This window comes from Halichoerus grypus, chromosome 1, assembly GCF_964656455.1.
Source record: "Halichoerus grypus chromosome 1, mHalGry1.hap1.1, whole genome shotgun sequence".
NCBI classification, from domain to species: domain Eukaryota; kingdom Metazoa; phylum Chordata; class Mammalia; order Carnivora; family Phocidae; genus Halichoerus; species Halichoerus grypus.
Window position 1 is genome coordinate 202,512,646 of NC_135712.1, and position 10,336 is coordinate 202,522,981.

At 47.1% G+C, this 10,336-nt stretch overlaps 1 protein-coding gene across 1 annotated transcript in view; it reads right to left on the reverse strand.

Moving 5' to 3' along the window:
- The window catches only part of GATAD2A (GATA zinc finger domain containing 2A), a 101,848-nt gene extending 91,730 nt beyond the window's left edge, over positions 1-10,118 (reverse strand). The window contains exon 1 of the mRNA XM_036093934.2: positions 9,746-10,118. The gene's annotated coding sequence lies outside the window, so the exon portion shown is untranslated. The remainder of the gene's footprint in view (positions 1-9,745) is intronic.
- Between the last annotated feature and the right edge of the window lie 218 nt (positions 10,119-10,336).

Genomic DNA, 10,336 nt, shown 5'->3' on the forward strand with positions numbered 1-10,336 from the left:
TTTTGAGAAAGAGAGGGCACGGGGTGGGGTGGCAGGGAAGAAGAAGAGAGAGAATCTTAAACAGGCTCCACGCTCAGCGTGGTACCCAACAAGGGGCTGGATTTCAAGACCCTGAGATCATGACCTGAACTGAAATCATGAGTCAGACGCTTAACCAACTAAGCCACCCAGGTGCCTCCATACTTCTCATTTTTAGAGCTCAAAAGTCTAAAACTGTTTTCCCTGAGTTTAGGGACAATCATAACTACAATCTCTAAGGGAGGATTGTTTTAAAGTTTCTTATTTCACCCCAAATTCATACTCACATAGTGACATTACAATGCAATTGGTCGAGAAAGAGAAGGAAAAGATTAATTCCTATGTTAATATCATTTCCTTAGTACTTTGATGTTTTTGGTACCTTTTTCAAGGACGAGAAAATAGTTAAAGGGACTATTACAGTGGTACTTTATGAAAAATACAATATTCCCAGTGCATTATGCCTGCTACAACAAATGTCATTTTTTAAGTAACAGCATTCTTACACTAGATTAGGAGTTTGTGGGAGACAGATCTGCACCCCTTTGACGCATCCCTGTCGTATATACACTGAAAAGCGCTCTGAAACACAGCTCTCTAGAGATGGGCCACTTTGTCAGCATATGTTTGTTTTGAGTGTTGTTTCTAACCACAATTCCGTATACTTAGTGTCAGGCAACATGGAGTTCAGGCTCCATCTGTACTTAGTCTCTGTGTGGCCCTGAGGAAGTCCCACTACTACAGAGTTCTGAGCACAAATGTTCCACTGAAGGGTTAAATACAAACGGCTAGATGTATCTGTGAACCCGGAAGTATATCTCCCACTCTGTCTTCATCTGCATGTGTCACCAGTTGGCAAGGAATATCTCTTTTGTGTCTATACATGGCTTACAAAAAAAATGCCCACCTGATATAGATCAATTTTAAGTCTTTGAAAAGTTAGTAAGTGGGGGCGCCTGGGTGGCTCAGTTGTTAAGCATCTGCCTTCAGCTCAGGTCATGATCCCAGGGTCCTGGGATCGAGCCCCACATTGGGCTCCTTGCTTGGCGGGAAGCCTGCTTCTCCCTCTCCCACTCCCCCTGCTTGTGTTCCCTCTCTCACTGTGTGTCTCTCTGTCAAATAAATAAATAAAATCTTTAAAAAAAAAAAAAAAGGTAAGTGAACTGTTTTCTATGAATTAAAAAAATTAAAAGGAAAAAAATCAGAAAGCTACCAGGAAAAAGAAAAAAAAAGACTGTATGTCAGTCTTAAGTCTAGAGATCAACCTATTCAAACCTACTTAGCAAAGAAAGAGTGCTAGTCACATCATTGGTCTGTTAATAAACATCCACGATTTAGACACGAAGAAAAATATGTTTTAAAAATTTGATATCCAATTCACACCCCACTCCCTGGTTGTTAAATGGCAGATATTGCAACCTGACAAAGGAAGGAAGAAAAATATTCCTCCCAAAAGTTTTCCTGATAGGATGGGTACCCCCCTCTCCTCCCCTGGTACCTAGCATTTCCTATAAAAAATAGAGGGGATTGTGGGGGTGCCTAGGTGGCTCAGTCAGTTAAGCATCAGCTCAGGTCCTGATCTCAGGGTCCTGGGATTGAGCCCTGGGGCAGGCTTCCTGCTCAGTGCAGTCTACTTGTCTCCCTCTCCCTCTCCCTCTGCCCCTCCCCCTGCGCACATGCACTCACTCGCTCTCTCTTAAATAAATCTTTAAAATAAAAATAAATTTTGGGGCACCTGGGTGGCTCAGTTGGTTGAACGTCTACCTTTCATTCGGGTTGTGATCTCGGGGTCCTGGGATCAGGCCCGGCGTCAGGCTCTCTGCTCCACGGGGAGTCTGCTTCTCCCTCTCTCTCTGCACCCTCCTTGCTCTCTCTCTCAAATAAATAAATAAAAACCTTTTAAAAAATTAAAATAAAAATAAATTAAAAAAAAAAATACAGGGGATGGGTCTTTCTGGTTTTCTCCTTCACAGCTTGATAACAAAACACCCATGCCTTCTTGCATGCCAACCTGATCAGGCCTACATTTTACCAACTCCTGGTTTGAGAAGAAAAAGATCTTTATTTCAAATTTAAGTCAAAAGTCAACCTTCAACAGAGATGCTTTAAGAGATTAAATATAAAACTTGAAAGCTTCGCAAATAACAATATAAAACCTAAACCTTGAAAATGTCATGCAAGTTAAAAACTTGTTTTACTATGTTAAAGATTTTAGACCAGCTTAAATGATAACAATTCTCAAAGAAAAATAACTCAGAAGCAGCCTACCCAAATTTGTTTTCTTGAAGCTCCTTAGGAGATTAAACTTCATGTAGACTACATACCGTTAAAGAGAGTCCAGTTGGTCTGATTTCACTGGATATCATTGATATTTCTGATTGACAATTCTTACTAAGATCTCAATTTAAATATTTTAATCTGAGTTCAATTTTGAATTCTACTATGGCACATTTTATAAAACTTTCTACCTTTGAAGGTAACTGGACTTTTCTTGCCAAAGGTGCTCAGTTCAAACTCTGATTTTCAGATGTTCATAACCTCCTCAGGTCAAGAGAACTCACCAGGTTGTTTTTCACCTCCAGGTCCCTGCCCATGCCCATGCTATTTCACTCCCCAGAATGCCTAGCCATCTAACAAGTAGCTCTCTCTATTACCCCTCCTTTGCCCACCCTCCAATTTGAGCCTTTTTCCCAGTTACCCTATCCATGCTTCAGGGGGCACTGCAAGTCCATATAGTAAGTACACAAAGGCGATGCATAGCAGCGTAAAGCTACAAGGAACTGAGGAAACTCACTGAGAAAAATCAGCCAATCTGGGAACCTCTAGATCATCGGTCCCCAGTTGCACCCAGCTTGTCGCCCCAACATGGACTGGTTTGCTCTCAGACAGTATTAACTGCTATAGGTAGCTATCCAAACTTGGGTGCCAATCTTAAGAGGGCCAGTAAGCTTTTATATGATTCCATAACAACTACCTTTATTGGACACCTACAACAATCTGGCCACCTGCTTCATGCTTACCATCCCCACCTCACAAATGAAAAACTGAGACTCAAAGAAGTTAAGCCATTTGCAGTTAAGCCACTTTCCTGAGGTCACAGAGCCAGCAAGTGGCAGATTCTGAATACAAACCCAAGTCTTTCTGACTCTAAAGTTTCTACTCCACAGAGGGTACTCTTTTAAAATAATGAAGACAAGTAACAGTAAACCATTCTTCAAGAGCACACTCTTGTAGAAGGACCTTCTAATGTCTGCTTCCTTGAGTTCTATACACATCTCCAGAGCAGCCCTCTGCAGGCAAGCTCCTGTGGTAATGCAAAGGAAACCATCCTGTTGGCTACCCTGCCAGTTTGTAGGTACATTAGCTGAACCCCCAGAACTGCCAAGTACAAGTCCCCTGGTGGCTCCCAGCTCTGACAAAGCAGCTTACCAGGGAAAAAGTGAGAATTTGAACATGTTTTCTATGCTCAAATTGGGGCCCAAGAACTCCGCTGGAGGGCAAGGGAACAGGAAGTGAGGAGGGAGCAAGCATCCACTTCCCAAGGGCAGCAGAGCCCAGAGGTGGGAGCCTGGTCACGTGCACAGTTGCATTACTTGCCCACGCCCACTTCCGGCCAGAGCCTGCCTCTTCACCTCCGAGTCAGTACTTTGGTTGAAGGAAAAGAAGACAGACTACCAGAAACTCTCCTTATAATCTCCCTCTCCCCCTTAGAGCCTGTGTCCTGAATGAATACCCACCCCAGCTCTCTGGCTCCACCCCCCACAAATACCCTTAAGAAAAGCACCTGTCACAAAATTGACCTCTATGGACTAACATCAAATGTGCCCACAACATAGGAAAGTCAAAATAGTGTTTTCCCAGTCCCAGTATAAGAGGGAATCCTAGGGCGGAGGGAACTGTGCACCAAGAACCTACTAATACACAACAAAGCAATCTAGTTGAAATCTCACTTTTCTTTCCTATGCCATAAACAACAGCCAAGCACTCCACTTGTCTGAATTTGTTTTTTAAGATTTCAAACAAGGTGGAAAGGGCTTTTAGAGCTGTTTATCTCTTTGTGTAATATGCACTGCCATGAAGAAATGCCACAGGATTCCAAAAACACACTGCCACTGACTTCAAGAAAAGCAAAGCTGAAAATGCTCCTAGCAGTGACCATCCCAGATTCTCTCGTTTCTCTAAGATTACAGTCACCATCATCCTGGATCAACTAGTGCCAAAAGCCAACAATCAACCAGGAAAATGCCAAAATTTCTGCCTTCTTTTAGAGGGAGGAAACAGAAGCAAGAAGCCCAGTGAGGAAATTAGAGGGATAGTGAGGTTTCACTTCTAAACCTCCAAGAAACTCCACCTCAAGTTCCCAACATCCAGGGATATTCCCAAAGAAGCCCTGCAGTAGTCTTTCTTTCGATTGTTTTCTTGTCTGTGACTGGGATGTAAGCTCCTTGAAAGCTGACTTCATCTGTCCTGCTCACTGCTAGGCCCACAACACCCAGCATGGTGCACCCGGCATACTGTAGGCACGCAAACATTTATTGCTGGATTATTTGCTGGCATAGGAAGAAGTTACATGAGCCAGAATATTTAACACTATATTTCAATCCAATTTAAGTTAAACTAAAAAAATTAAAAATAGGGGCGCCTGGGTGGCTCAGTCGTTAAGCGTCTGCCTTCGGCTCAGGTGATCCCAGGGTCCTGGGATCGAGCCCCTACATCAGGCTCCCTGCTCAACAGGAAGCCTGCTTCTCCCTCTCCCACTGCTTGTATTCCCTCTCTTGCTGTCTCTCTCTCTCTGTCAAATAAAAAATAAAAGAAAAAAGAAAAAAAATGCCCTACCTTATGGCCACACAGGAAAACCTAGTTTAGTTGGGTGCTAAAACTGTCCCTTATAGGCCAGTTTGAAGGGATAAATTCTTTTTTTTTTAAGATTTTATTTGTTTTTTATTTATTTGAGAGAGAGAGACAGATAGTGACAGAGATAGTGAGAGAGAGCACAAGCTGGAAGGACAGGGAGCCCGATGCGGGGCTCGATCCCAAGACCCTGGGATCATGCCCTGAGCTGAATGAAGGCAGACGCTTAACCAACTGAGCCACCCAGGTGCCCCTGAAGGGATAAAGTCTTATTCAGACAACACACCACTAAAAACAAAGGCAGCCAGGCTGCAGAGAGGATAAAGCCAAAATTAATACTACAAATTAAAAATAACACCTTCCATTCACTTGGATGGAACGACTTCATACAGTAGTTATTTCCCAATTCCAAAAGAGGTCAGCTTCTTTCTAATCATCAAGATCCACAGGGATTTAATGCCCCCAGTGCTGTCTCCAACAGGAAGGAAACCCTGACTTCCCTAGCTATTTCAGTTATATAAATCAACAGTTTATCGTCCAGAGTTAGAATCTGGGCAGTGTTGGGACCCACATGCCTTTTAGAGCTCCCCACCGACGGATAACCATGTTACATTACATCTAATAAATGTACCTAGATCAATATCATTTCTAACTATCCAAGGGTTTTTATTGCTGTAAGGATCTTTCAATTAAAACAAAAAGTTAAAAAAAAAACTTCCTGTTAGATAAAAGAGAATTGGTGGTGGCGCCACCATCCACCAAAGTGAAGTCTGTGGCACACAAAAGACGCAGCATAATTTCAAAAGGGATAGTGATCCCTTTAAAGTTATTTACCTTATTTTTTTATACTTTAAAAATAATAAAACTTTGTTCCTTTTTCTTTAATGGAATTACTGTCCTTAAAAGAATTAAGAGAAATTTAAGATTGGTGGTTCTTTGCCTCAATAGCAAAGTCGAGAAAGAGAGACAGACAGACAGACAGGCAGAGGGAAGGAAGGAGGGAAAGAGGGAAGGAGTGGGTATAATTTCAAAGGTGGGCGGGAATCCTTCAAACCTGGGAGTAGCCCAGTGGAGGCCTAGCACAGATTTTCACCCATTATTTCCCCCTGGGTTTTAGATATTAGAGGCAAGTGCCATCTGTCACCACACTAGTAAGTGAAAAAGGCTAGGCCCAACTCACTGGCCATGATTTTAGGACTTTCACTAATGGCTAAAAAAAAAGAATCCTCTCAAAAAAAAAAAAAAAAAAAAAAATGTCCTGCCCACTCTAGCCCCTACCTCCACCCCCACCCCCAGAGGCTGAGTTAGCATCTTCTACAGCTCTCTAGATCCTGGGAGCTCAAGGTGAACTCTGATCTCCTCATGGGCACTAAGCCACACACTGGCCCTCTCAATGCACTATTATTATGGGACATCAAATGCCTTTGTACATCACTTTCCCAGTCTTTTGTCCCCAAATCTGATCCATTACTCTAAAAGAACATTCTGCTTTCAAGGTTCTAATGTGTAAGAAGAGACACTCACCAAGTAACTGCTGTATATCACTCACTCAAACAGTCCCAAAATACGGATATGATCCTTTAGGTTTATAGTTCACCTACTTTTTTCTTCCCACAACTCCTAAAGTTCATTATAATCTTCTATTTTGCCTACAGTCTAATTATAGTAATACATCTCCCTACTTGCCCTCAACTCACAAATCACCCCATTTTACAGAGGCAGAAGGCAAGACCAAGGCAACACAAATGTCTGCTACACAGCAAATCCATCTCACATCTGCTATCTGAACACAGAAAAACGCTACAAGACCCAGGGTGGCAATGGGTTTTGCAAGAGACATACCACAGTTCTTTCTCTATGAGCATATTTAGCCTTGGCAGAATATCAAGTGCTTCCTGGTCTGGAAGTCCAGACCAGAACCTTAATCTCTTGAGCACAACAGTCAACCTTTATTGCACACCAACCATGTGCTAGGCGTTATGCGGGCTGCCTCCCCTTCATTACCTCAGATTCATTCATTCATTGTCTAGGAAGCACTTCCCATCTGTCGGCACCTTCACACACATAGATATGTGACCCCTCAAATATTTAGTAATGTGCTGATTTTGCATTATAACTTGTAAAAGACCACACAACTAGGAAGGACAGACCAAAACCTGAATCAAGTCCTGACTTCAAAGCTCCCCCTTCCCTTTCCAACACCCCATCCTACTGATCCTATGGGTTTCATTCAAAATAATAAATATGTGCCGGCACTTCTCTGCCCTGTCTCAGGAAACCCTAAGCCCCAAGCTCCCCACCATCCTTCCCCTTCCCCTCAGGGCAGTGCCTACAACTGACCAGGAAGAGGCAGTAGGAGAACATCCAGGTCTGCGGCACCTTCCTGCCTGGACTTGACTACCCCAGGAGCAAAGGGCCTAGGAAACTCTCCAAGCGCTTCTCTACAGAAGAAAATAGCTCGAGTTGAAACTTGTGTCCACATGGTCCACCGACAGATTTAGAACTCAAATTATAGCCTCGGCAAGAATCTTCACAAAGGACTCAAATTAAGCAAGACCCAGATGGAAATGAACAGGAGAGAGACAGCCTTAAGTCACACTGTAAAGTGAACTGCAGTTCTAGCAGAGTCAGAGAGAAGAACTTGTTGAAATGCTAAACCAAACAGTTCAGCCTACATTTCAGAACTCCACTTCAAATACATTCTCCCCATGTTTTTAGCCAGAGACTTGTACATGGACACGAAGTGGTTACAAGTTACTCAGGTTTCAAACTGAGTTCATTCCTGTCCTTTGGACCATCTCTCAATGCCAGCATTCATCTACTTGGGCTCCAGAGAGCTCTGCATTTGGCAAAGCAGATAAAATTAGCTACTGGAGTGAATTTGGAATCCAGGGTGGGCCATTAAAAAAAGTACACATGAGATTTGTAAAAGCCATGTAAAAACTTCCTTTGGGCCAGGCTGAAGTTACCTAAAACTTAGAGAAATACTGTCAAATTCCCTGTCCTTTGCCTCCCTTCCACTGTTCCTGGATCTAAGGTGACCCATTTCCTGCTTCTTGCCCTGCCATTCAAACCAGACTGGCCCACAAACTGGGGATCCTCTAGAGATCAAGGGGTGAATCAGAGAAAACATAGCAGGAAGACCTGAAGGAGTGTTTTTGCTTCTCCTTTTTTGGGGGGGTGAGAGGGTGGTGTGCTACACTATGCAGAAGGAGGACTGAGGGATGGGACAGGAAGTGGGTCGGTCCCACAGCCTGACAGTGTGATAATGGGGAATAATAGGAGGACAATGCTCTAGCCCTGTCCCTCCCGCCTCCACAATGGCCTGACAACACTGTGGTGGCCCACGGCTCAAAAATGGAGTAACCAAGGGGGTCATCTGGCAACAGCCCCTGCTCCCCCTCAAATCTAGCAGGTCTCAGAAGGACGAGAGAAACTGTCGTCTGTTTGACTGTCTCCCAAATTCCTTTCCAGCCACAAAATTCTCCAGGTCCTTGGAAGCTGAGGTAAAAGTTCAAAGAACTCCTCCTCCAATTGGGCAAGAAAGAAGACAGAAAAGGGGGGACATTTCTGGTCTCTCCTTCCAGAAAGGAGGAAGAGGGTACCCCAAACAGAAACAGGGGAACCTTGAAGTTAGAGGATCCAAGGAAAATGAAGGAAGAGCTTCTCCCTTAGAGAATCGGGCAGGAAACCTCAGGAAAGGGGGAAATGTCCTCAGGCAAGTGAGAGGGGAACTCCTCAGAATGCGGGGGCACCAGAGAAGTGAGGAAATCCACAGTGTTTCCCACCAGCAGAGGATATCTTGGAAAAGTGGAGGCACACTTAAGAGACATGAGGATCCCCTAGGAGAAGGACATCCCATATTAAGGGGAGAACCTCTGGAGGAGCCAGGGACCCCTCAGAAAATTGTGGCTTCCACAGATTAGTGGAGAGCCCAAAAGAAAACATTTTGGGAAAGTGGGGAACTTTTCCTCTGGGAACTAAGGATCCAGTCAAATGAATACCATTTCAGGGAAGAGAAGGCACTCATCAAAAAGTAGGGGGTCCCATCAAGAGTGGGGATAGTTCAGAAAAGTGGGGAACACACCCAGAAGGGATTCTGACAGAAGCAGCAACACCTCAGATTAGTTGGGGACGCTTGGGAGGAGGAGGAGGTCACCCAGGGAGGGGGGACAGCAGGGAGAGCATCTCAGAAAGGTAGGGGGAAACGGGCCCTGTGCAAAGTGGGAGACACCTTAGAAAAGCAACGGCAAAAAGGGATAAGAGGGACAACAGCTCAGAGAAGCAGGGCTCTCCTCAGAGAACGGGGGGGGGGGGGGTCCCTGGAAAGGCCGGGAGGTCTCCTCAGAGAGGGTGGGGCCCCCCAGAGAAGCGAGGAGGGTCCCCCAGAAACAGGGTGTCTCCTGAGAGAAGCAAGGGTCCCCAGGAAATCGGGGGGGGGTTCCTCAGAGAAAGAGCACCGCTCAGAGAAGCAGGGGTCTCTTCAGACAAGTTAGGAGGGGGCTCAGGGAGCGGGGCCCTCAGTGAAGCAGGCGGTCCCTCAAATACACGGGGGAGGGAGGGCTCCCTCGCAGAGACAGGGGGTCCCTCAGAAAAGTGGAGCGTCCATCAGAGAAGGGGGGCGCCCCTCAGAAGAGTGGAGGTCCCTCAGAGGAAAGGAGTATCTCAGAGAGGTGGGGTCCCTCAGAAAAGTGGGGGGTCCCTCAGAGGTGGGGGTCCCTCCGAGAAGGGGGTCTCCCCTGAGAGAGGCGGGGGTCCCTCGGAGAAGGGGGTCCGCGCATCGGAGGCGGTCCCCTCAGAGAAGCGGAAGCCCCAGAGAAGCCCGGGGCACCGGAAGCCGGGGACCCGCCACCAGCGGCGCCGGCCCCTCACTCACCGAAGTTGCTCGGCGCCTCTGCGGGCGGCTGCTGGGCCCCGGGTGGCCTCGGGAGGCGGGGTCCGGTCCGATCAGCTCGGGTCCCGCGGCGGCGGCTCCCTCAGGTGGCGCCCGCGGCGGCGGCGGCGACAGGACGACGGACGACCGACCGAGCGACTGCGCGGGCGGCCCGGAGCGCGCTCGGGTGGCAGGGATGCGCGTGCGCGCGCCGGGGCGCTGACCCCGGGCGGGAGGAGCCGCCGCGCCGCGCTCGGAGCCGCCGCTCGGTCTCGCCGCTCCTTCTCACACTGAAATTGCCCGCTTCGCAGCCCGGCTTCCCCGGTTGCTAGGCAGATTTCGCCTCGCACACTTCCGGGTTGAGGCGCGTCTCGTCGAGTGGCGGCACCGCAGGCCAATGAGGTCTGGCTGAGGCTCCGGGGATCCGCTTCCCACGGAGGGCGTGGCCAGCCTCACGACGGACAGTGCCCCACAGCCAATGAAAGCGCGAGCCGGCTGGCCCTCGGGATCGCGCCGGCGGTCTGGGCGGGCCCGAGGAGGAGGGACGGGGTGACTGACAAGCGGTCTGCCAATGAAAGAGTGGAGCGGACCTCA